The following is a 26,729-nucleotide window of genomic DNA, read 5'->3' on the forward strand; positions in this document are numbered from 1 at the left end:
TTCGCAGTGACACATTTTCCTGTGTATGTGGATGTGTTCGTCGATTCTATATACATCCGCTGCCCGGGTGACACACTGTCTACGTGGCAGGCTCCTCGATCGATAACTTGTCTCGTTTTTAACCTTCAGATCGGTGCCGATTTTTCCCCGACAATTGCTTAATCCTGACTACCCATTCACTGTACACAACGGCAAAAAGACTGCCACAAATTTTCCAGAACACTCTCTGGCCATTAGGAGAAGGTGGTGGGGGAAGCTCTACCCATACTCTTCTGTCTCGCTGCTGACGATCCAAAAACAATCATTTTTGAGTCCTACTGTCGTTTTCAGCAAATAAAATGCTTCATCATTCGCTCTATAGATTTTTTCTTTTGTATCTACACCAACGTATTCAGAAATGTTCCATGAATCACCACGCCACTACTGCATTTCTAGACCGCAAGTCTCACCCGGTTTCTGACTTTGCTAAGAAGCCAATGATCATTAGCAAGACGTTATTTAATCTCAGAGCCCAGTTTCATCTCAGAACTCTCAAGCAATGTGGCGATCGTACGAAATGTATCCCTTGTTACTCTTTTCTGTAGAAAGGTATTTTTTTAAAATTGAGTCGTGGACTTCCCATCCTGGGGGCCTTTTTTTTTAGTTTATCTAACTGCCACGAAGTAATATTGTATGCTTCTTTTTACAGTGGGCACTTAGTGATGACAGGTGCGTGGGTGGATCGCAGCGAAGCAGTTGCGATGTGTTAGCGTGTTTACTTAAGAGTGACAAGTCCCTAACTGCTGAGTAACCATAGCGTATCAACGAAGCGGAACTAAGTTCTTCTCCTTGAAACATTCTGAGAACGATTGCTTGCACATTTTATTTGCACAATAGCTTCATTACATGTAACATACCAAGACCACACAAAGTGTGTTGCTGGCAGTGAAAATGAAGTTTCTGCTGGTGGCAGCCATGAGAACAAGCCACAGGGCAGTGTGTGACACGCCGCAAGATTTAAAACAATGTCCACCGTTCAGTATATATAATGGCCTTTTTGGGAAGGAGGGGGGAGTAGAACGTACATTGGCGCTAGCGACGTATTTGCATAAGGCAGTCATGCTTATTTCTAAGTCAGCAGTCCGTCACTGTCAACAAACGGCAACGGAGTTCCACTGTTCACCATTGACCTTTGTGGAATATCCATCACTTTGTAGCACTTGACCAGTCGTCACAGTGTTACTCTGTATTGCGCATTTATAGCAGATTCTTGGCTTGCAGTTACTTAACGTATTCATAATGAGTATATATTGACATCCGCGCCTCTGCTACGAATGCATGCTAGTGCATCCGCGTGTTCTCAGTCGAATTGTGTGCGGCACGAAGATGGTTCAAATGGCTCTGAGCACTATGCTACTTAACTTCTAGGGTCATCAGTCGCCTAGAACTTACAACTAATTAAACCTAACTAACCTAAGGACATCACACACATCCATTCCCGAGGCAAGATTCGAACCTGCGACCGTAGCGGTCACGCGGTTCCAAACTGAAGCGCCTAGAACCGCAAGGCCATACCGGCCGGCCGGCACGAAGATTTGTTACTTGAGTTTAGATAGCTTATAACAACTTGGTGGCGTTTAATGATGCGTTTGTTTCGTCTCTTATTTCGGTAAGTGATTTAACTGGCTAGTGACGCCCCCCTTTGTCCTACTTCATTAACAAATGCAATTCTACCCTTTGCGCATGCATTCCATAGTAGACCAAATGCCAGAGAAAAAGAAGTTAAGGATTTCGACGACTCGGTAATTAGAGATAGCACTACAGACAGGTATTTGTATAAAATATGAGGAAACATGAGTACCAAAGATAGAAGTGGTAACTGCCCATACATTTGTGATCTAATGTTAAGATTAATCTGGTGTGACAAGTTACAACAGTGTTTGAGCAGTACTTCCTAAATGTGAATGGAAGAAGAAGAGAACGCTGAAAATACCAGTTGGTGGATAGTATAAAGATAGGAAACAATTATGAGAAAACGAAGAGGGTAGCAAGTGACAAGACTGCATGGAGAGCTACATATGAAGACCTGCCCTACGGCAGAACACTGATGACGATCAGCGCACGGTCCAGTGATTTTGGATTATCACAGTGCTTCAGCTCCATGCCAACGCATACGACTTTTAATTTTATGTTGGCCTCTTTGTTGCATAGATAAAAAGCACATATTTGAGTTTTAGCCAGATTCGGTTTCAGACAGTTATTCTGGTAGCATGCTGCGAAAGTGATGCCAGATCGTCGACACAGATAAAAGTTTTTGTGTTAAGAGGTTGTGACTGAGGGTTAATATATAAGTTAAACAAGACTGGTGCTATGGCGCTAAATATTAGTGACTGGTATCCCTCCAAACTGAATACGCCGGCCGCGGTGGTCTAGCGGTTCTAGGCGCTCAGTCAGGAACCGCGCGACTGCTGCGGTCGCAGGTTCGAATCCTGCATGGACGTGTGTGATGTCCTTAGGTTAGTTAGGTTTAAGTAGTTCTAAGTTCTAGGGGACTTATGACCACAGATGTTGAGTCCGATAGTGCTCAGAGCCATTTGAACCATTTTTTGAAACTGAATACATTCAAATTTTTTGCAAACCATGTTGCGTATCACATGTAGTAGGACAGTATCTAGTAAACTCTGAAATGCAGGACCATCAGTTTGTTTTGACGACTATTAAGCTTACTTTAGAGCTTTGAATAAGTGTTCATTCCGAAAATTTGGAAACAGCGGTCTCATTGTTGACCGATGGTGTTCACGCTCAACTGCCGCGGCTGAGAGTAGCTCTGCAGCCCACATACGCGAATGCCTGGGAGACCTGCGTCGCCGCGCCTGCTGCGGTGGCGGCCCGGCCGGCAGGCGGAGGAGAAAGTGCGTCTCCCCTGCCCGCGGCGCCGCCGGGTTCGTCCTGGTCCGCGCCTGTGACGGCGACCGCGCCTCTCCATTCGGGTCAAGCCGGCGCGGTGCTCTACAGTATCGGCGGGGCGGGCAGGGCACCGTTACGTCCGGGAATCCGGGTTACCGCAACCTGGCGCCGGCTCGCGGCCCCTGCTGGCATAATCTGTGCGACTACTCGGCGGGCGCAGAGCGTGTCCGCGTCAGTTTTGTAAGCGGTCGTTAACTACCGCTCTCAAGACTGCAAAGAAATAATGTTGTAATTGTACTCTCCAAATGGTTGTTCACATTCGATACGTTTGGACGAACTAGTGTTGTCACCAGAGCACAATTCAATATTACTGCTGCCCATGTAACAGTTCCCAGCCATTAACAAACCTTTGCTCCATAACACAGCATCAACAGTGAAATTTCATTTCTATCGCATAGGGCCGCCATGAAGAAAACCGCACTGTTATATTGCCGAGATAAAACCACCCCGAAAAATATTCACTGTAAGACTGACGCGAGACTGACGCTCTTTAAAGAACATCTCAGAATATTAGAAATGGCCACCGTTAACATCAACGCAGCGCTTTGCACGATTTATCAGACTGAGATACACGCATAGTTGCGCTGTCTGAGAGACAGCAGCAATAGTATTATCAATGTTTCGCTGTTGCTCCTCCAATGTGTCAGGTTTACATCTCACCCTTACACACTGAGGTGACAAAACTAAGGGGATATCTCCTAACATCGTGTCGGATCTCCTTTTGCCCGGCGTAATGATGCATCTCGACGTGGCATGGGCTCAACAAGTCATTGGGAGTCCCTTGCAGAAATACTGAGTCATGCTTCTCTACAGCCGTCCATAATTTCGAAATTGTTAGCCGTGCAGCAACTTGTGCACGAACTGATATCTTGATTAGGTCTCATAAATGTTCGATGGGCGATATGGGTGACCAAATCATTCGCTGGAATCGTTCAGAATGTTCTTCAAACAACCACGAACAGCTGTGGCCTAGTGACGTGGCGCACTGTCATCCATAAAAATTCCGTCGTTGTTTGGGAATATGGACTCCTTGAATGGCTGAAAATGCTCTCCATGTAGTCGAACGTAGCCATTTCCAGTCAACGGTCAGTTCAGCTGGACCAGAGGACCCAGATCATACTATTATGGAGCCACCACCGATTTGGACAGTGCCTTCTTGACAAATTGGGTCCGCCGGTCGGGGTGGTTGAGCGGTTGTAGGCGCTACAGTCGGGAACCGCGCGACAGCTACGGTCGCAGGTTCGAATCCTGCCTCGGGCATGGATGTGTGTGATGTCTTTAGGTTTGTTCGGTTTAAGTAGTTGTAAGTTCTAGGGGACTGATGACCTGAGAAGTTAAGTCCCATAGTGCTCAGAGCCATTTGAACCATTTGAACAAATTGAGTCCATGGCGTCGTGGGGTCTGCGCCATACTCGGATCCTACCATGAGTTCTTACCAACTGAAATTGAGACTCATCTGACCAGGCCATGGTTTTCTAGTAGTCTAGGGTACAACCAATGCGGTCACGAGCCCAAGAGAGGCGCTGCAGGCCATGTCGAACACTTAGCAAAGGCACTCGTCTCGGTCGACTCCTGCATAGCTCATTAACGCCAAATATCGCAGCATTGTTCTAACGGATACGTTCGTCGTACGACTCACATTGATTTTTGCTGTTATTTCATGCAGTGTTGCTTGTCTGTTAGCACTCGTAACTATACGCCAATTCCACTGCTCTTGAGTGAAAACAGTAAACCGCTGCCCTGTCCGTGGTGAAAGATAATGCGAGAAATCTGGTATTCTCGGTATACTCTTGAGACTGGTTATTGAATTCCCTAACGATTTCCGAAATTGAATTTTCCATGCGTCTAGCTCTAACTATCATTCAGCCTTCAGCGTCTTAATTCCCGTCGAGTGACCGTTATCACGTCGGAAACGCTTTCACATGAATCACCTGAGTACAAATGACAGCTCCGCCAATGCACTGCCCTGTTATACCTTGTGTACGCAATACTACCGCCATCTGTATATGTGCGTTTTGCTATTCCATGACTTTGGTCACCGCAGTGTATTTGTCCCAGCCGTTAAAAATGAGAAAGAGAGCAGGTGCTCGAGATGGCCAGAATGTTGCTCTATCTCTGCTGATTGTCCTCTCCTCAAAGACCACCTGATGCACACCTGAAGAAAGTATTCAAGGGGGTGGGTGCCGTTGCTGCGGCTTGTTGAAAATATCCATACAGTCACTCACTTTCCACGTCTTGGTTCACATATGGATTTAACAGTGTCTCGACGTATCCGTTGGAATGAAATAATCGTATCCCATTATTGGCTGGGAGACCCTGTCTGGAGTTGTTCGCCTACTGGTGCTAGCCTTTCTACATGGCACCAGTTCGACCCAAACACCCAGTTCCAGACCGAAGAAAATCTCCTACGCGGCCAGGAATGGAACACGGGACACCCGAAATAGAGGCAGCGACGCTAACTACTAGACCACGAACTGAGGTCAGCATTACAGTTTTAACTAGACCACGAACTGAGGTCAGCATTACAGTTTTCTGAAAGAATGCTGTTACGATAAGGACATCGGACGTTCCGCACCGAACATCAACCATGAGATTATGCGACGGCTCTCAAGAGAACTTATTGGGATATTCTGATGCATAATGGCTCATGTTCTGTGAATTCACATATCCTGAAAGACTGAACCACTCTTCATCAAAAACGGAGTCTCCAAAAATCTTGATTATACTTCAACCATAAACCGCAGTAGAGCTCAACATGCGGAAGTTAGCCTGGACGATCATGGAGAAACAACGCAGATAGAAGGAAACCAAAATCTTCAGACACAACTTGCTCTAAACGTCGCATATACAACATGTCATCAACAGAGAATGCACAGTGTTACGAAGAACTGAGAAACCATTTTTTCCAGTCAGTGTAAACAAGTTGACTCTTCAAAGACTGATAATATTTCCACGCCGATGCTATAATATAGTCCTAGTAGCATTCTCTTTATTCTTACACTCTGGTACACTTCATGGAATCAAAGGTAATCTAAAATTTACATTGTTTTCTTGGTACGATTGTATTACGACGATTTCTATTACATTCAGTAAGCCTTTGTAGCTTTGTCTGATTATGTCTTAGCAGTCCTCTGCAGAACCTCAAATTTATCTCATTTCCAGTTAGTGGTAATTTTGCGAGGTGTGTGCTCGATGGTGTAATACGTTCTTTAGATGTATTGGAAATTATGAGTGTAAGGGTCCTGCCATTGCACAGTGTCTTCTTGTAGCGTCTAGAGCTGGAGCCAACTGAGTAATTCTCTGACCCACTTGCGTTAACTGAACAAACTCCAATAACCCAAACTTGGTAAGGGCACATACGGCCGAACAATACGGAAGAATTCGTGAGGTATTAGATAGCGGCGTCTGTCACAGATGAGTTACATTTTCGTCAGTATTCTTCCATTAAATCGCTGTCTGGCGTCTGCCACCCTCACCGCTATATTAATGAGCTCGTCCCGCCTGAGGTCGTACCGAACGTGTACGGATAGGTACTTGTCGGCTGCGACTAGGGTAAGTTTAGAGACATCTCTAATCTAGTGGATGTTTTGAACAAGGCTTGCTCCTTTATAATCAGCTCAAGGTACACACCGACAACGGAAAACTATCAGGATGCGGACATGCGCCACCAAGACCCATGTAACCAAGCGTGCGGCTAGAGTCTGCAGAGAAACTCCCGCACGATTCTCGGCGTCTGAGTGTCGCGCTGAAAACCGAGTCGACGCTAGATTTAAGGCGTGAAGCCGGTGAAAGCTAAACCCGAGACTGTCGTGAAGCGACACCCTGACGGGCATAGCTTACTGCAAGAGGCGATGCTGCTGAATTTGCATTTCCTCCGAATCACAGACGCCACGAAGGAGAACGAAATTCATTTTTAACTGAATGTGACATCTTGAAAGCCAGATAACACGTAGTTTTACATCAAACACGATGTTCCAACATTATTCGTTTATTCTGATAAATAAAACCCACGTGTAATCTTCCTAGCTTTCCTGCAAGAAATAGTGATGGAAATTCTACTCAGTAGATTTAGATACGCATTCATATTAATATAGTGAGGTGACAAAAGTCATGGCATAGCGATATGTACATAAACAGATGGCGGTAGTATTTCTTACACAAGGTATAAAAGGGCAGTACATTGGAGGGGCTGTTATTTGTACTCAGGTGATTCACGTGAAAAGCTTTTCGACGTGATCATGGCCGCACGACGGGAATTAACAGAATCTGAACGCGGAATGGCAGTTGGAGCTACACACATGAGACATTCCATTTCGGATATCATTAGGAAATTCAATATTCAGAGATCCACAGCGCAAGAGAGTGCCGAGAATACCAGATTTCTCGCACTGACTTCCACCATGGACAAAGCAGTGGTCGACGGTCTCCACTTAACGACCGAGAGCAGCGGCTTTTGCGTAGAGTTGTCTATGCTAACAGACAAGCAACACTGCATCAAATAATCGTTGAAATCAACGTGGACGTAAGACTAATGTATCGTTTAGTGCAATGCGACGAAATTTGGCGCAAAGGTCTTATTCAGCAGACGATCGAAGCGAGTGCCTTTGCTCACAACAGTACCTCGCCTGCAGCGACTCTCCTGGGCTCGTAACCATATCGATTGGATACTAGACTACAGGAAAACCGTGCCTGGACAGATGAGCCCCGATTTCAGTTTGTATGAGCTGATGGTAGGGTTCGAGTGCAGCGCAGACCCCATGAAGCCATGGACGCATATCACCGACTCACAAGTGTTTGCGATTGGTTTAAAGAACATTCTGGACAATTAGAGCTAATCAGTTGGTCGCCCAGATCGCTCGACATGGGTTCAGTTCGTGCACAAAAAACCAGCAACACTTCCGGAATCGTGGACGGCTACAGAGGCAGCACGGTGGAACCTTCTGTGCAGGGGACTTCCAGCGACAGGAGTCCATGCCACGTCGAGCTGCTACACTACGCCGCGCAGAAGGATATCCGAAACGATGTTAGGAGATATCTCATGAGTTTTGTCACCTCATTGTACGCCTAACGCGTGTCTGTTTTAGTTCAGGTTGTACAAACCAATGTAATTCGTTGCAAATTAGTTACCTTTTGTTCTACAAATTAACTGAAGCATTGTACTTACTTTATATATTGCTGAGGCTACATTATCAAAACGTTACGAGCACCCTCCACATGGAGTGTGTAGCGGTCTGTTGTGGTATAGCTCTTAACACGTTCTTGGTGAATGGTGTGAGATGGCTGTCACCAGGTGCCAAGTACAGGTCATTGCAATTCCTGCAAATTACGAAAAACTACGAGCCATTTTATTGTAGCCGGCCGGAGTGGCCGTGCGGTTCTAGGCGCTACAGTCTGGAACCGCGTGACCGCTACGGTCGCAGGTTCGCATCCTGCCTCGGGCATGGATGTATGTGATGTCCTTAAGCTAGTTAGGTTTAAGTAGTTCTAAGTTCTAGGGGACTGGTGACCACAGCAGTTGAGTCCCATAGTGCTCAGAGCTATTTGAACCATTTTATTGTAAATCGTTTGTAAACGTGGCTAAAATCTATACTAATGGGATGAACAGGTATTTTTAATTAGCCTTGGGGAAGTACAAGTAATACGTGTGTCTAACATTTACATAAAGCTGTCTACGACGGAGATCTGGTGATTCTCCGAGTCTGCAATAAAGTTTCTTGATCTCCAGAATGTTTCTATAAAACACAGATTTGATAACGACGGATCGAAAAAAATCATACATAGTGGAGTGTACTTTCTTATTGACTATGGTCAGCAACTACTGCATTGTCAGTAAAATCTGACTTCTTCCTAGTCGCGCTACCGCTTTCTAACAGTTCGTCCTTCAAGAGAGTTATCTGTCCTCTTCAACACCGTGAAATGATCTAGAAAAATCAATATTGCGTACTGCCCTTATGTAGTTTTATTTATCTTGCAAGCATCCATCCATGCAAAGATCAAATTGACTATTACATTTTCTACAGGGTGAACATTAATACAACCGACAAACTGCAGGGACGGAATTCTGACTGGAAATGGAGGAAGAAAGGCCCTATAAACATGCGTCTGGAAATGCATCTTCACCACGGTAGATAGCGCTGACGAATAACAGATCCACTGATCACGTGCCTTATGTTCCTTGTGTACTGCAGGCTGTGTGATTGACTCAGCGTACTGTAAGCAGAAGAATATTTCGGTATTCATGTCGAGACGTCACATCGCACAACATTTCATGGTCTGTTTGGGCGTTCGTGTGATCATGGGTTGTTTCAGATATACGAACGTGCTGGGAGGAGGCGGACTGTGTGTATACCAGATTTGGAAGACCGGGGTCTACGGGATATTGACACAAACTCTAGTACAAGCTCCAGGCAAGTGGCCTGCCAACATGGTCCTGTGCTCCAGCACGATTTGCTGTTGCTGCACGCACACCGTCCATTTCCGGAAACTTTTTCATAAGAACTTTTTTCCTTAATTTATAGTCAGGAATCAGTCCCTGCAGTTTGTCAGTTTTATTAATGTTTACCTGTATATTGCGATAATGAATTAAGGATGGGTCTGCCTTCACACAAATTATTGTTTTGTCACTCAAACATGTTTCGCCACAGTTGTGGCATATCCACCTCAATATCATTACTGTAATCGAGCCTTGGCCTTCCGATACAGCCCACGCTCCCCCCATTTCCCTTAATTACCAAACCAAATTGACTATTCCCTAAAGTCTCAGGATGTCTCCTATCAACCGATCCATTCCTTTAGTCAAGTTGCTCCATAACGCTCATTCATCCCCGTTCCACTCTGTACCTCTTCATTATTCCAACTAGTCATCCAATGCTTGGCATTCTTCTACAACACCACAGATGAAACACTCTTATTCTCTTCTTGTCTACACTACTTGTCGTTCACGTTCCACTTACGGGTAAAGCTAGGCGCCACGTTAATGCTTCCAGAAAAGACTTACGAACCCTGTATTTTGTATTGCATGCTGTATATCTCTTTTTCGTCAATTACAATTAAGTATAATGGATCAAAGCACTGAATTCATCACGAGGGCAACGTCAGTTCTGGAAAATTTCTTGTACCATGGAGGAGCATATGGAGATCAAGTAGCCGCTGGCAATATTGGTGTAGACGACAGCTTTTTTGGTGGCTATCCTGATGCTAAAATTACAATGACAGCCGGGTTAAAGTATTCCACTGTTTAATAAGTTCACTGCCAGAGTATGCTGACCAGGGCAATCAACGCGATGCAGTGGAATCTAAATACTTGACACTTCGCTTCTACTGCTGTACGGTCGATTAATATTCATACGCACTCCAGTCATAAGTGTTCAACAATTTCGCGCAGACAAGTCCATTTGCAAAAAGAGAGGCAACGGGTGTTGTTTCAAAAAGTGATACCATTTACAACAATCTGCCTCCACGCCAGGTGCTGTTTTACAGAGCGAGTACGTCCCAGATATCCTTAACCCTAGATTATTTAACCCTCGTAAAATTCACGATGCTGTTGGCACCAATTCGCGGTTCCCGCCAGTCTGGTGTTGTCAGTATAGGGCCCGAAACAGAGCATTTTCCCTTATTTTGATTTTGACATAGCACTGTAGACCTTATAATTGTAATTAACTAGTGCGTAAACTATAAATAATGACTTCCTATGAATAAAATACGGAGTAGTAAAATTTGCCATGGTTTAGTGACAATGAACATTTTCCCCCATTTAGTGTCCTAGGGTTAATCTTAGACTGGAAATGGAGGGCTTACACTTTGCCATGTGCTAGTGGTTTCATTGTTAGGAGTATCTGTCCGGCTAAACAGAAATAATTACAGCAGTATGTGAACAGTTTCATTTTCCTTCTTGCCGCAGTACTCGTAACCAGGTGCTTCGCCTCTGTCTGCCTCATGGTCAAGTTCGCAGCTTTCCCCGTTCGTTGCTGAAGGAGAGGACAGAAAATATTCTCTGTATGTCCAGCACCTGCTATTTACATTCCGCACCGTGTCAAGTACTCTTCTGATTGCCTAGACGTGTTCATTCCCACGGGAGAGAGCTGGTCGCTACTTCTTGCTAGTGAGTGTAAGAGAACGTTCCCTTTCATCTCCTACACACAGGTATTCAAAGTTTGTAGCGTAATTAATAGTGAAAACTGACTCGAGTGGAAGTACACGATAGCAGAGGCAGAAACGTTGTAGTAAACAAGCGTCCACAGACGATATAATTACGAATGATATAAGGTTATGAGCCGGTACTGACGTCAGTACGGAATATTGTCCTTCTTACGACAAATGTATTTGAAATGTAAATGTTTCGATTACGTCCTCATCTAGTTGGGCTCAAATTTCACCCATTGTCGATGGTCTGGCAATGCCATAGTATTGTGATAGGACACCGGTTCATTTGCTGCTGACGTTAAGACGACAGCCCAAGGTGGACAGGTCGAGCAGGGTTTTTGCATTCAAGACCATGTGAACTCAGTCCTCTGGATTTCTCTGGAGCCATCTCAAAAGTTATATGTGCAATACTCTCATTTATACGGTTGAAGAAAAAGAGCCGTAAAGTGTACGGCCTTGTCAAGATTTACCAGACGATGCAATGAAAGAATTCGAAAGAATTCGTAACTCAGAGCAGAGACGAGTGCAATATTACATCCAGATGCGAGGGCGATGGCTCTTTGAACCGGAACGCGTGTACACTAAGTTGTAGCATGTAAAGTGCGAAACCAGTTTTATATTTTGTGTTAAGGTAGGCTACAGGTGAAATTTGATCTCAGGTAAGTGGGATCGTAATGGAAAAGTTTATACTTCAGGTACCAGGTGGTTATAATTAATGTGCAACTACATACAGAGGTCCTTGTGTGAGTTGTGATTATCTTATGGCAGCGAAACTTGGTAGATATGCCAATGCGTTAATATGGAACCGATTAACGCTCGAAAAAAATAGTTCCCATTTTGCCCATCATATGCAAATCTGGCGCTGTGAATGCAAGAAGACGAAGAGAAATGTTTCCATATGTACTGGATTAGGAACAGAACGTGGGCAAAAAAGGTGAGACAAGTGAGAAATGCATAATGTTGATGCGCCGGCCGTGGTGGCCGAGCGGTTCTAGGCGCTTCAGTCCACAACCGCGCTGCTGCTACGGTCGTAGGTTCGAATCCTGTCTCGGGCATGGACATGTGTGATGTCCTTAGGTTTGTTAGGTTTACGTAGTTCTAAGTCTAGGGGGCTGATGACCTCAGATGTTAAGTGCCATAGTGCTCAGAGCCATTTGAACCATAATGTAATTATTAACCTATGCAAGTACAGTTTGTTCAGTAGGAACACCGGAGACATCGATGAGATGCTGCATCCGTAAAATGACGTGATCAACAGTTGCTCGGAACAGTTCCGGTGACATCTGAGCAACGTGTTCCTGTACACTGGCCCTCATATCAGGCAGAAACCGAACATTTCCCTGGTAAACGCGTTTCTTTAAGTGTCCCCAAAACCAAAAGTTACGTGAATTCATATCATGTAATCTTGCAGGTCATGCAGCTACTTTAGTGGAAGGTTGCTTTAAGCATATCTTTCAGTGGGCGAGCGACATGAGGTGTGGCCCGACCTTGCATTAAAAAAGTGGTTTCCAAACAGTAGCGTTCTTCGAAAGCAGGAATGATATGCTTTACGAGGAACTCTCGAAAACGTGCAGACACCACGGTGCAACTGACACGCCCTCTATGTGTATTCTCCTCAAAGAAGAACCGACCGAGAATAAGGGTGCTTGTGAATCTGCACCACATAGCCACGTCCGACGAGAGCAATGACTCTTCGTACACAAAATGCAGTTTAACTATGCCCCAAATTCGGCAGCTGAGCGTATTCAATGCATCCTGTAGTAAAATGTGCCTCGTTACTAGATAGAATATTGCCCGGCCACATGTCATTAACTTTGATCCGTGCCAGAAACCGAAGAGCAAATTCAGAACGTTGCCGCGGATAATGAGGTTATAGTTCTTGCTTCGTCAGGATCTTGTATGGGTGCCAGTGTAACTCAGTGTAACTCAGACCTCTAACTGTTGACAATTGCATGGACCATTCTCGTAACACTGCAGAGCACTAGAACTACCCGGGGCACGTGCTTCGTGGTCAGTTAGAGCAACAGCAAGCTCCTCAATAACTTCCACTGGAATAGGAAGCCTTTCTCTTCTAGGTGGCACGTCAAGCTCACCTGTGTTTTCGAATCTGATCATCATCTCCTTTGAACCAGTTAATGACATCGGACGTCTCCTTAGACCTTTCAGGCCGCGATAGTCTCTCGTTGCAGTACTGATCTAAAAACAGTTTTACTAACAGCGGACGGTGTTACCTCTCCGTAGTCATAATGTTCACTTACGTTATGGCTTGTCAAATGACAACGTGGACGTCAAACAATCATACAAACAGTGCACAGCGCCAGATCTGCACCTAACGGCCAAAACTGGAAGTAATTTGTTGTCCAGCGTAAATCCATTCCCCGTTAACGCGTTAGCATATTGCCAAACGATGGACCTCCGTGAGTAGTGCACTTTAATTATAACTACCCGGTACATTTGTACGGACTGGAGACATTATTTCATATTACAGCTAGTGGCGACTCCTAACCAACTACTGATAGGCAATTATCTCGTAAACCGTTCTTTTGCGGACGCATGGCTTCTGGAACGTTTAGTTTCAATGTATATTTTCCGTTTTCGGCACTAATTATGCTGCACCATGTACGTGAATGTAGTGCCTCGCAATGTGACAACATACTCGTGCGGGCCACTGCCAAGCTGCCTGGGGAAGCTCTGAGAGCACAGCGGACAGGGGCCCAGCCGCGTCCTTCACCGGCAGAACGTCCTCACCGCAGCCCGGTGCCTGACCGCCTTACCGGCACGTGACCGCGCTGACGTTTCGGCGGCCCACGAAAGTTGTTTACCGCGAAACGGCCGCTCCTCGCACGGCTATCCGGTAGCCGCGGGGCCAGGCCGCTGCCGCATCTCACGCCAGGGCCCGGTGCGCCCACCGTGCTCCGTCGGCTCGCCGCAGTATGCCGCTCGACGTCTAAAATTATCAACACTCTTCTCAAATACTTGCGCGACCGATAATTCGTATTTTCACAAGAACATGTTTAATACATTAGAGACTGCCTATAAAGAGGATGAACTCGATAGCATCTGGTTATAAGATCAGAATCGTGAAATTAAACACAGTTAAATTGTGGAGTACGGTAGCTCATTACTTCATAAAACTTGTCCGTACAAGGGATTATTTTTAACATAAGGCTATCGGTTTTAACCAGACTTGCACGTCATCTCAGGCCTAAAGGCGGGTCCACAATGAGCGCGCCGCGCCGCGCTGCTGCAGCCCGCGCACAGCTGTAACAGAGAGGAGTGCGCCTTCCGCGCCCCGCCGTGCCGCTCCGAGGCACGCACTGTGCTCCAGTTGGAGCGCGCGCACGGTCTGAAGATGGAGCGAGCCGAAGCTCCGTCTAAGCTGAGCGAGCGCAAACGCGCCACTTCCTTTGATGTACCGACAACGGTCGGAAAACTGCGCTGCGCCGCGCACAGCCGTTTTGGCAAGCGCGGCGCGCTCAGTGTGGACCCGCCTTAATGATAACATAAGAGTAGAAATAATCAGAATTTTTCAGTGTGTTAAATTACTACAAAGAATAAATTACAACGTACCACTATTACTCGTCAGTTAACTATATCGCAACTTCCCACACTAAATACTATACAATCTTAGAAAAAAAAAATGGCTCTAAGCACTATCGGACTTAACATCTGAGGTTATCAGTCCCCTAGAACTTAGAACTACCTAAACCTAACTAACCTAAGGACATCACACACATCCATGTCCGAGGCCAGATTCGAACCTGCGACAGTAGCAGTAGCGCGGTCTAGAACCGCTCGGCCACAGCGACCGGCCAAACTTTCCACATTAATATAGAATCATGCATCCACAAGGTGTCATTCAGATTTTGAGAAGCTCACAACACGAAGAATTCCATATATGCAGACTGAAATGACAAATGAAAATTTGCGCGAAGGCTGGGATTCGAACCTAGGTCTTCTGCTCACAAGGCAGATGCGCTAGCCACTACGCCACCCTGGCACAGTTGCAGACTTGAAAAGGTCTCTGGAGCTATACAATTTCATTAAATTCCGTATAAAAGAAACAAAAAAATTTAGTTAAAATACCAGTTAGAGAAAGGTTTGTTATATTCAGTGATGAAGATATTCCGACAGTCCTCTGAAATCAGCAGCAAGAGGCACTGTCCTGCCGGGGGTAGTGCGCCGTCCCTTCCTCCGACATCCGCACTGACTTACCCAGCCATTGCAGGAGGACCCACTTTTTTACGTAGACTCCAAACCCCAACACAACGTGTAAATATTTTGGAGTGATACTAAGAAGTTATATGAAATGGTAAGATTACGTAAAATCAATGTTGAGGAAGCCGAATGGAAAGCTTAGATTTGATGGACGTGCTGTGGATAACATAATTCTTTTGTAAAGCATAAAGCGCTATTGCGACCGATTCTCTAGTGTTGTTGCGGTATTTCCGAGTCCTTATGAAGTAGTCATGTCAATGGACGAATTCAGAGACGTGCTGCTACGGCCTAAGTCAGTACAGCCCAACTGAAGCGTAACAGAAATGACCAGAGACAAAAAATTACTGGAAGAAACGCTACGAATTTTTCGAGGAACTCTGTGGCTTAAATTTAGAGAACTTGTATTCGAAGAGGAATGCGAGCATTTATGCTACCGCCACCGTATATCTCGCGTTGGGATCATGAAAATAAGAGACGTCCGCACATAAATAGGTATACAGACAATCATTTTCCCTCATTCCACACGTAAATGAAATAGGAAAGAAAATCAATAACATTGAGAGGCTGCACCCACTGCCATCCATTGAACTGTGGCTTGCGGAGTATACGACTAGACGTAAACTGAATTGCTTACTGAACGCCTTTTACTGGTGCTTAACCTACAATGGCGCACAACAGGGCCTTCCAGCGGCCTGGGATTTCTGTCGTTATCGGACAAAGATTGGTAATTGCCACAGACAAGCGAGAGACCGCGGTTTCCGTCTGCTGGTTTTCGGAAATGGTTAATATCAAACAGCCACTTGGAACAGCTAACAGTCTTGTTCACGTTAGGTGACACATCGTCTGGAAAGTAGTTCCGTTGATTAGTGTTGGTAACACTGCGGCGCATCCCCCTACGTGGCCAGAAACATCTGCAGTGGGATGCCGATCATCCTATAGGCAGCTGCTTTGAGTCCTTGTGGTGGAACAAATTTTCATAGTTATTATTCTCCCTGCGAGTTTGTAGAGCAAGTGCAAGGTCACCAGACTCTGTCTCTTGGGTGGGGTCGTTAAACTCTGCTGACTCATTTGTACTATACGAGGGAAGTAGTCGACGAGTCGCCATCGGGTTTCAGCAGGTCGTCAGCATCGATACAATTCCACATTACTGTATGCATCATCCAAACACACTTAATCACATTCATTGAGTATCCATACGACTTCAACATTTGCTGTAACACTGCAGTGTTGATATTTTCTACATTCGGGGTACAAACTTTTTTAAATAGTTCGGAGTAGACGCCTCATTCTTTTTGTTGTGATCTGCGTACGTGTGGTGACAGATGAGGAGAATCGACAACGTCACCGCTACTCTTGTTGCGTCAGACGGCGCCCCATAACACTTGAAACACGACAGCATCAGGTATTGACTGTCAAATTTATAGCGTTTTAAAGGGATGACGCAGAAGCGAATCAATGGTTTGCACGTAGACGCGAATGTTACGTTCGATATGATAATGTGCATATGACGCAAGAGTTGACAGTTACTGACGAATTTGTGGGAAGGGGCGGTGTGAGAATTGTAGATGAGAGAAGTTTCACGGTGATAACCCTGGCATGTGATGACGATCTCACCACGTGATTATCATCACTTTCCGTTAATTTTTATGAGAATGGGGACTAAACATCTGTCAAGCCCTATGATAAATGGTTGAATAATTTATTCCAAAACTGGCTATATTGTTAAGCTTCGTCATAAAAATACATTTCGCAAAGTATGTACCTGTACTTAGAGCAGTCATTTTTATTATTGTCTTTATGTGTTGCATTATAATACTTATTAATTGTTTTCTTAAACTAAATACTACTACTATTTCCTTCTTATGGACATTATTTTGTTTCTCTATAAAAAGAAAGATAACATATGGTCATAGTAAATACTGAAGCATCAGGAAAATTTATTTCATGTTGTGCTTTGTCAGTAAATTCCACGGCTAACTTCATCATTTTAATGAAAGCATCTCTCCTTAAAGAGAGTACTTAATGACGTTTACATTGCTACACAAAAAATGTTGCCGTATGTCCAGTATCATTTATTGATTTAAAAAAAAATTGAAGCTCTGAATGTTCCCAATTTCCCGCGTACGTCCAAAGAGGACAGTTATGTGAGTGTAGGATTTTCTAGAATTTCGTCATAGATAAACAGCAAAGCACCAATAAAGCTTATATTTCCACATATAAACAGTGTATAACCTTCTATTTTCAACATATTTTTATCTGTTTACAAGTTCTAAGCAGCAAGGCGTTTTAGGCGAAGGGCGATCATTACTGCACCATTTGTCTGAAGAAAGCGAAGGATCTACGTACAACACCAAAGAAATTCGGAGGCAAAAGCTTTGCCGCGAACTCAATTATCTTTATTTCACAACCGATCATTCAGCAGATTCCACGCTCTGCGATTAAATTTTCTGTAGTACAAGGACGCATGAGAAAAACTAGAACGCAATGAATCCAGTAAGGCTGTCATAAAATGAGAGACTGCTACAACCTCGTTCCCCTTCGCAAGATTTTCCACGGTATTTACTAAGTTAATCTCAGTAGAAGAACTCTGGTATCCTTCGCAGTCCCATACCCCATTAGAGGGTGGTATTTTTTAATAAGAGCGAAAAGGGAGGTTTTCGGTATATTGACCCGTATATTTTGTGTAGTACTGAAACTAGTGTCCATATATGAGATACAGAGGTTAACGAATAGTATGTGAAGGTCTTGTCCATTGCAGTGGTATTTTGCAACAAGGTGTTTCGTTTCATTCAAATAGATCTCAAATTTTTGGAGCAGTCGAAGGTCTCAGAATATCCCACTTAATTTTAGTTGCGTCTCTCGTTTAGATCACTAATTGTAAGCCAAAGAGCCGCTTAGTAGTTTTATACTTACGGGCGACATGATAGAAGCGTGTTAGACGCGTGTTATTCACCTTCTGAAACTGTAGACTAGAGCCGTAGTAAGAACCAAGCCGGCGTGGCCGAGCGGTTCTAGGCGCTACAGTTCGGAAGCGCGTGACCGCTACGGTCGCAGGTTCGAATCCTGCCTCGGGCATGGATGTGTGTGATGTCCTTAGGTTAGTTAGGTTTAATTAATTCTAAGTTCTAGGCGACTGATTACCTCAGAAGTTAAGTCCCATAGTGCTCACAGCCTTTTTTTTTTTTTTTTTTTTTTTTTTAGATTCCTGTGGTATTGTGGTGAAAAACGCCGATAGAGATAGGATGCCCACCACATGGAACCTTTAAACTCAGTGACTATTGAGCTGCTCTAAAAGCGGAAGGCAACAACAGATTTCAGCCTATACTATGACGAGTATATAGTATTGCTATGAGTGAAGTCGGACACACCCGCTTGCATAGTCAGCGTGTCCATTGAACCAGAATTAGTTTTTGAAATCCTTAACGTGAAAGAAGTTTTCATCGTGAACATTTGGACTAAGAGGAGTGGAGAGGTCACGGCGTAAATTTGTTGATTAAAAAGTTTGTGCGTCACTGACCCTACTCTAAATTACAAAATCATCCATAATTTTTAGCCATCAATTTTTGGGTCTGCATCTGGAGCATAATTTTTTCATCTTCTGATATTTCAGCAGAAATCTTTCTAGTCATTGCCTCGGCGAGTCGGGGACTGACTTCCGAGTGTGAATCCGTGCCTGTTTATTTGTTGAGATGCCGAAACCACGTGACTCAAAAAGCTACACTAATGACAACATAGCTGCCACAACAATGTCACTCACAAATGAAACACATCTGTCAAGGATAACATGTTACTAGCTCCGAGTATGTACAAAACTGAGCCCTTGGGGAATCTGCAAATCCATAGCCACTGTGAGTCATTTATCACGGTGGCAGGTGGCAGGCTGCCAAACAATCGAGGCTCAGAACAGAAAATGCTGTGAGAGTGAGGGGGGGGGGGGGGGGGGGGGGAGATACCAGAGGACTCCATGAAGTGTCATGGCGTAGGGCATCGTCCAGGTCGGTCAGTTTGCCTCCTAATCGAATTTCCACAGTTCTCTGACCAAAGAACACAAATAGTGTGTGGATGCAGCCAGTATTTCGGCGTCGCCATTGTACATGGAATGATCAGTACAAATACAATGCTCGGCCACCGCAGATTTATTTGGCTGTAGGAGACGACAGGTGTGCCATTGGTGTTCGAGACATCTTTATTGTAGAATTAGCTGAGAAACCCGGTGTTTTTCTTGAGATATTTATTTATAGATGTACACAAGACTTCTTACTCGTGGAATTTATTTTTGGCCTATAAAGTTTCTTTTTATACGTCATTTGAAGTAGTATGATTGGGAAGAGGAACAAAGAACTTGTTTGTTTCATTAACATGGGAGAGATTCCTTTACATCTGACAGTGCGAAAAGCAGGTGGCACTAAGGTCCACTCCCTCAACACGCACCGTCTAACTTTGTGTTTTGTTTATGGTCTTAGTATAACACAACCTCACCAGCAAAGCAAAACAGTAAAGCGTTAGGAATAAGCGGGATTCGGGAATGAAAACTCTCTCGTCTGCGCCACTTCCCATCAGAATTTGTGCTTCTAAGATATTAATTTGGAGAGAAGTAATTTCAAGCGTCTGTGATGAATGGTTCTGAGGAGCGAGATAATGCATGACATTGTTGATGGCTCTGAGCACTATAGGACTTAACAGCTGAGGTCATCAGTCCCCTAGAACTTAGAACTACTTAAACCTAACTAACCTAAGGACATCACACACATTAATGCCCGAGGCAGAATTCGAACCTCGACCGTAGCGGTCGCGCGGTTCCAGATTGAAGCCCCTAGAACCGCTCGTCCACAACGACCAGCCATTCCGGTGTTGATCCGAGTTACATCTCACCTTGCTTTCTGATCGAATTTCACAAGAGCGAGTTAAAGTTTGATGTTCTCGAGCTGAAGCAAGGCTCATCTCATGGTTTTCTCTGGATTCTTGAGACCACGTAGTCCTCAGTCTTTTAGCCGTTCCGAAGTACTCAGAAAGGCACAACCGTTTTCTAGGCATTTTTATTTGTAAAGAAAACGGAATCAAAAGGTAATGAGTAGACACTCAAAACACAAAGAAAACTTAGTTTTTCCTCAGAAGGTATATAAATAAAACCTACAGAAAGAAGTCAATCAATGTCATTAAGTTTCTACTACATAAAGCGAAATCAGTAAACCCGTATTTCTAGGCAAGTAAATTCACTGTTGATTTGCATCCATAAAGATAAGACTGCGGCGCTTAATTGTGTCACTGACATAAACTTCCGAAAATACAGCTGTCTCTTAGCTTAAACAAATAATGTATTTTTTTTATTTTTTATTTTTTATACTACGAAACTAACGGCGCCATCTATTGCTTCTCTGGTGTAGCACGTCGAGATGATTAAACACCCAAACTACTTAGCTGTGATTTTAGATTGAATTCATTACCAATATCTATTGAAAACTTTAAATGATAGTGGGAGCGATAAATGTACCAATTTGAGGTAATGGTCCCTGTATCAGAAACGAATGAGTCGCAATTTATAAGCGAAACCCTTTCTAATACCTCTGAAAGTGGTATACATGTACCGGTATAATTGTTACTAAGATTGTTGGACAGGCAACTTTCAGAGGTGGTAGTATGGACGCAAATAAGAAAAAATGTCCAGTAAACATGAGCTCTAAAATGCATACCTTAAGAACTACGAGCAGTTGTTCATAGAGATTATGGCGAAGATGAACAAGTGCTCACAGGTCCTCAGGTATGCATTTCAGAGCCCATTTTAACTAGATATATTTTCTTATCTTCGTTCATAATGCCACCTCTTAAAGTTGCCTATTTTGTATTCTTAGTAACAATAGCACCGGTACGTGTATTTCACTGTCAGACGTATCAGAGTGATTTTCGATTGTAACTTCGACTCGTTCGTTTCCGATACAGGAACCATTTACCTCAAATCGATACTATTCTGTTCGTTTCTGGAACATAACCTACGACCAGCTTGGAAACAAAAGTGATGACACTTCTTGTAGGACCTGACCATCATTTTGTAGGACAATGCTCAAGCACGTACACTGCAAGCGGTTACTGATTTGTTTGACTGATGGGGCTGCTAAGTGCTATACCACCTACTGCACTCCCCTGACTTAAGCCATCGTGAGTTCAACTGGATTTCTAAACTGAAGGAAACACTTCACGGTATTCGCTTCAGAACTGCTACAAATTCATCGGGCAATAGACCGCGCCGTTCGAACTGTCAACACAACTGGCACTGCTAAGAGTGTCCTACGACTTTCAGATCTCTGGCAACGGATTATACACAATGCTGGTGACTACTTTGAAGGCCAGTAAAACTTTGAAACACGTATCTATTTTGTACGAGCTGTAAATAAATAGTTGCCACTATTAAAGTTCCAACCCTCGTATACACAGTTAAAAACAAGCAGGAAACACGATGCCGCACTGTAGCAGTAGAACTACAACAAAAAAAGCTTTTGTGCCCTTGATATTCCTTATTAGTCCAACCCGATACAGAGTGGATGGCCCGAACAATCATTACAGCATAAGACACACAGGAATTTTATAAGCTATCCCTTGATGCCGTGTCAATCAAGAGAAGACATTAAATTTCTTTTGCCACAATAGAGTGTATTCTTATGTTCCATTTCATACCCTCAGAATTTGCTATTCCCAGATATTTGTATAAAAAGGCTGATTACACCTGCGTGATGCCAAATGCTCTACTTTTCGTAAAGAGCACGACATTGCTTTCATCGTGTAGGGCCATTTTCTTGTAGAAGTCCTCTTACAGGCCCTACTGAAGTACCGTGAGTTGTAGTAACTGAACCAGAAAGGATGAGGCGATACGCAGACATCTTGAGAACACCGCAGAAAATGCGTCCACTGGGATACAAATGACATTGAAGGTCGTGGTCTCGAGGAACAGGCGTGTATGTAGGTGTTATCACGCGTCGATCAGTCGCTGACTCAGCTCTGAGAACTGCTGAGAAAGCTGAGAGCTGGCTACACGGCAGCTAAGAGCAGGGAACGGCCCGCCGCAATCACGTGCCGATCAGCCGCTGACAGCCGTGGCCGCACCTGCTGGGCTAACGAAAGTGGCTGACTATGCAGGCAGAGGAACACGCAGCTGGAACTATGGCCGCCCGGCGCAGCAGAAATGCGAGAGGCCTGGTAGGTCGCTACCGCGAGAAAACAAGCCGTTTACTGGGCCGTGAATATACGAGCTTCCGCCAGCGCTGGATATACGGCCTTGCTCGATGTCGCGTCGCTGTTTACATTAACATCTTTCTGGATCTCTCAGCTATCCCAGACCTTTAATATATTCAGAGTCTTGCCGACGTTGTGCCTACATTACCTGCGGCCACACAGGTTAAGCGGGAGGTCACGGCAAAAATACCTCAGCCTGTTGTGGGAAGTTCTCAGTCACTTCAAGTTTTCATTTTTCTGCTACTTCTTTTACTTTTTTATACCTTGTCCGCAGCAGTTCCGGATGACTTGAGTATGTTCTGTGGTTCTAATAATTGCAAACTTGATCTGCCTGTGCGTTTTGAGTCATCGTAAACAGAAAACCCTGAAATTTTAATTGCTTTCCTTATTTTCGTGCTCATTCACAGTTCAAGCGAACGGCTTCAACCGTTTCGTACCAAGTGACGTTGGTCAGGCACTATATTCGAAATCGTGAAGAGCTGCACTAGGAGTCTCGGTGGAATTAAGTGGAATTTCACTCGCAGTAGCAACCAGTATCGAGGCACTCATGGCGAAGTGCGATGCGCAAGACAAATTACGCGCTGTGCAGCTTCTCAGATTTAATCGGAAGCGTTTTTCTGTGAACCTGATTTAATTCTGTGCACTGTCACCATATCTAATCCCTCCGGGTTACTAGCCTCACTCAGCCCGTAATATAGGGTTAATCTTCACACAACTCCGAAGTCAATAATTAAAAATCCCGTAGATACCTTACTATTCTCTAGGTGATTCTGAGATAAGACCACTGGAGTGGAATACATATACCGTTAACAGATCACACAACGCCTCCAACTTCGTTCTTGCAACTTTCGGTATTAACCCCCACAGTAACAAAACATGACTATGTTACAATGTTAACATGTGAAAATACAAGCAACAACACGTCAATTTCCATGGAAGCATTTACTTCAATTAAACCTTGTCAAGTCGATTTTTTTTAGTGAACACTAGTTTCAGATGGCTAATGGCTCCATGTTGTGATAGTCTCTTCCTATCGATCACTCACACGTTCACTAGAAGGGAATTGTCACCGAGAAAACAGGAAAAGGGCTAAACAAAGTTCCACGCTCGCGCACGGGAGTGCACTTGGGATGTTTGTAGTCTATCTGTATTTGAAAAAGATACTGCATGATGAAAAAGGATTACTTGAGTTAAACACTTGAAAAAACAACTCTGCTCTTTAAGGTCCACGACCCTGAGAGGTCTACTAGACGACTCACCAGTTTCGCGAACTACACACAGTACCACGAAATTATTTAACACTAAGCCCTTTCAAACGCTCTCAATCTGGAGCAGAATGTAGGCATTTTCGTTGGCCATTTCCTGCTACCGCTACTAGCGCTTTTGTAAAATCCTGGCTGCACTCCCGGAAATTTTCCTTTATAACAGTTGCTGGAAGACACTGGCCGTTGTATGAAAATTACCCGCCCTTGATGTCAGCGTAGTACACCCAGACTGCCACCCTTTTAGGGGGATCAGGGGAGAACTAGCACATGATCCCCAGGCTGAACTATGCCTTCTTGCGCGGCTACCGAAAACTGGCCGTGGCATCTACAACACAGAACAGGGCGAGCACACAGGTACGGCTATGACATGATGCGTTACAGGTTGCTGAAACAACTCATGACCCCTCCTTCCCTCAACTTTCTTAACCGCAGCTAATGCTCTATTTCTGATGGTGTCGATGAAGACGAAACGCAAATATCTAACTTTCCGTCTTGTAAACTCGAAGCAGAAATGTACTTGCAGGTAGTTAGGTACACAGCCCCGAGCGCAGTTAGGATCAAACATGGAACCAGTGAGCGCAGTCTGGGAGCGTTGGTCCCCCAGCATAGCTAGCAGTAGCTGGAAAGAAGTAGATGGCCGCTTATCGTCGAGTCGGCCGATAGCCGGCAGCAAGGTATCGTGTTCCGGGCGTTAGCCACCCACATAAACAGGTCGGCATGCCAGCTGGTAGCGCGTAGGTCGCGTTGCCTCTGTGGGAGGTCAATAAGCGTGTGGCGAGGACGTGCTGTGCCCTCGCGGGCACTCTCCAGTCTAACCTCAGCAACAGACGCCCGAGATTTCGAGGCTATTCCATAAAGGTTGACCGTGCCTTTGAAACAATACTGAGTGTGTTTCAGCTGGGATATATCAGTCAGCTTTGTCAGTAAGTTAATACTGTGCTACAAAGCCACCGGCGGGAAAAACCTCTTTAGGAACCCACGCTGGCCAGCCTAAGTGGCCGTGCGGTTCTAGGCGCTACAGTCTGGAGCCGGGATACCGCTACGGTCGTAGGTTAGAATCCTGCCTTGGGCATGATGGATGTGTGTTACGTCCTTAGATTAGTTAGGTTTAATTAGTTCGAAGTTCTAGGCGACTGATGACCTCAGAAGTTAAGTCCCATAGTGCTCAGAGCCATTTGAACCATTTTGAACCAACGCCTTACTTGCCACTAACCACTTAAACTGTGCTACAACATATTGCTCCTCTATTGTTACGAATATCAACGCAGGGAACTAGCAAGCAACAATACTCTTACTTTCGTCTTACTGTGTGGTTTCAAACATAACAGCAGAGAGCAAATGTTTGATGGCTGAAGACAATGCTCTTGCATTTCAACTAACGTCTTGCATCTTGCAACTTCATGCATCAACCACCAGCACAGGTTTACTTCTGTCTCTCTCTCTCTCTCTCTCTCCGCGCATTCTGCACAGTTTCTCGTGATAAGCGTCCAGCATCATTGCTTCTGTGATAAACGCTATACATGACCTTAGAACACTAAAGGAGGGAAAATATTACATAGTTACTAAACCAATCTAAATTTTACTACTTCATATTTCATTCAAAGGACGTCAAAATTTATAGTTTATACACTAGTTAATTAAAGTTATAGGTCTCCAGTGGCGTGTCAAATATAAAAATAAGTACAAAATGCTCTGTTCTACATCCTACACCGACGATGCCAGATTGGCGAGGACAGTGAATTGTTCCAACTGCAATCGTAAATTTTACAAGGGTTTAGTAATCTAGGGTTAACAGACGTATCTTATTAAAGCGTCCCTATTATCTCCACGTCGTTTATATCACTGCTACCCGTCACAAGAAATACCTCTAGAGAACATAAAAGGGAAGGAGAATGTGAAAGAGAGAGAATGAAGATTAAGGTCGCCCCAGTGTGTTGAGGCAAATAAACATGAAGCGAAATCTTGCATTCGGCTAGGACTGGGAAGAAAATCCAGACATGCGCCTTCAACACTTAAGGGGCATCGCGCAAAACAAATATTTAAATGGTGTCATGGGGATGTTAACTTCGCTCATCTCAAGTATGATTCCACTGTCTTAACCATTGCGCCACATCACTCCGTGAGAGAAAGAGAGAGAGAGAGAGGGAGAGAGAGGTAGTTTGAAATTGTGTGGCGTACTCACGGAGACCAAATCCAATAGCATTATAGGCCAAAGAAGCATCAGAGTCCGTTTCTCACCACGGTGCGTCTGTATAACCTGAGTGTTACGAACAGTAAATAATCTGCTGTGTCGTCTTGCTGTGGCTCACAAGGAGATAAAAGTTCGTCGATCTGAAGCCAATCGGTGAGTAAACGTACACAGTTCCGGCAGCGGACACAGTCCACGTGCCCACACACAGAACATGTGATGACCTGCACGCTATACGTGAAGGCCTGCAACAACGGGGTATATTACCTCCTTTCCTACTGCGACAATTGTTTAAATATGCGCACTTAACGCGGAATTTCAAACATGTATGACTTAGCTCAGTCTCAGTCTGTAAAATTGTTTCGGGTGTGATTACTAATTGATATAAAGTGAAAAGTGGCTCCTAAACTACTGTAGCAGACACGCATTATTAACTTGAGGCATACAGAATACAACGTAATTTGAAGCTCTTTCGGACAGCGAAACTGAACCACCAGCGACTTTTAAACATACATGTGCTACAGGCTTCTGTCCAACAGGATTGTTTTACATTTGTCATAATTATTTACACAGCGATGCTTTTAATTTTAATTTCAGGGATTTCGAAATTTTCATTGTCAAGTACTTGGCAAGCAAAGGAAGGCAAGACGGTGGTGTAAAGTTCTTGATCACTAGCATTTCCACCAATTTACTGGGTTTAATCCCAAACGTGTCTCCTCTGTCAAAGTAACTTGGGACGTGTGTCA

General features: G+C 44.4%; 1 protein-coding gene and 1 non-coding gene across 2 annotated transcripts in view; one reads left to right on the forward strand and one right to left on the reverse strand.

Annotated features, from left to right (window-relative positions):
• LOC126334646 (ATP-binding cassette sub-family C member 4-like) overlaps nt 1-26,729 on the forward strand; it is a 283,425-nt gene that overhangs the window by 23,818 nt on the left and 232,878 nt on the right. The gene's annotated exons all lie outside the window — the stretch shown is intronic.
• On the reverse strand, nt 15,017-15,088 carry Trnat-ugu (transfer RNA threonine (anticodon UGU)). Its single transcript has one exon. It is a non-coding gene; the product is annotated as a tRNA-Thr (tRNA).

This window comes from Schistocerca gregaria, chromosome 2 (assembly GCF_023897955.1).
Source record: "Schistocerca gregaria isolate iqSchGreg1 chromosome 2, iqSchGreg1.2, whole genome shotgun sequence".
Lineage (NCBI taxonomy): Eukaryota > Metazoa > Arthropoda > Insecta > Orthoptera > Acrididae > Schistocerca > Schistocerca gregaria.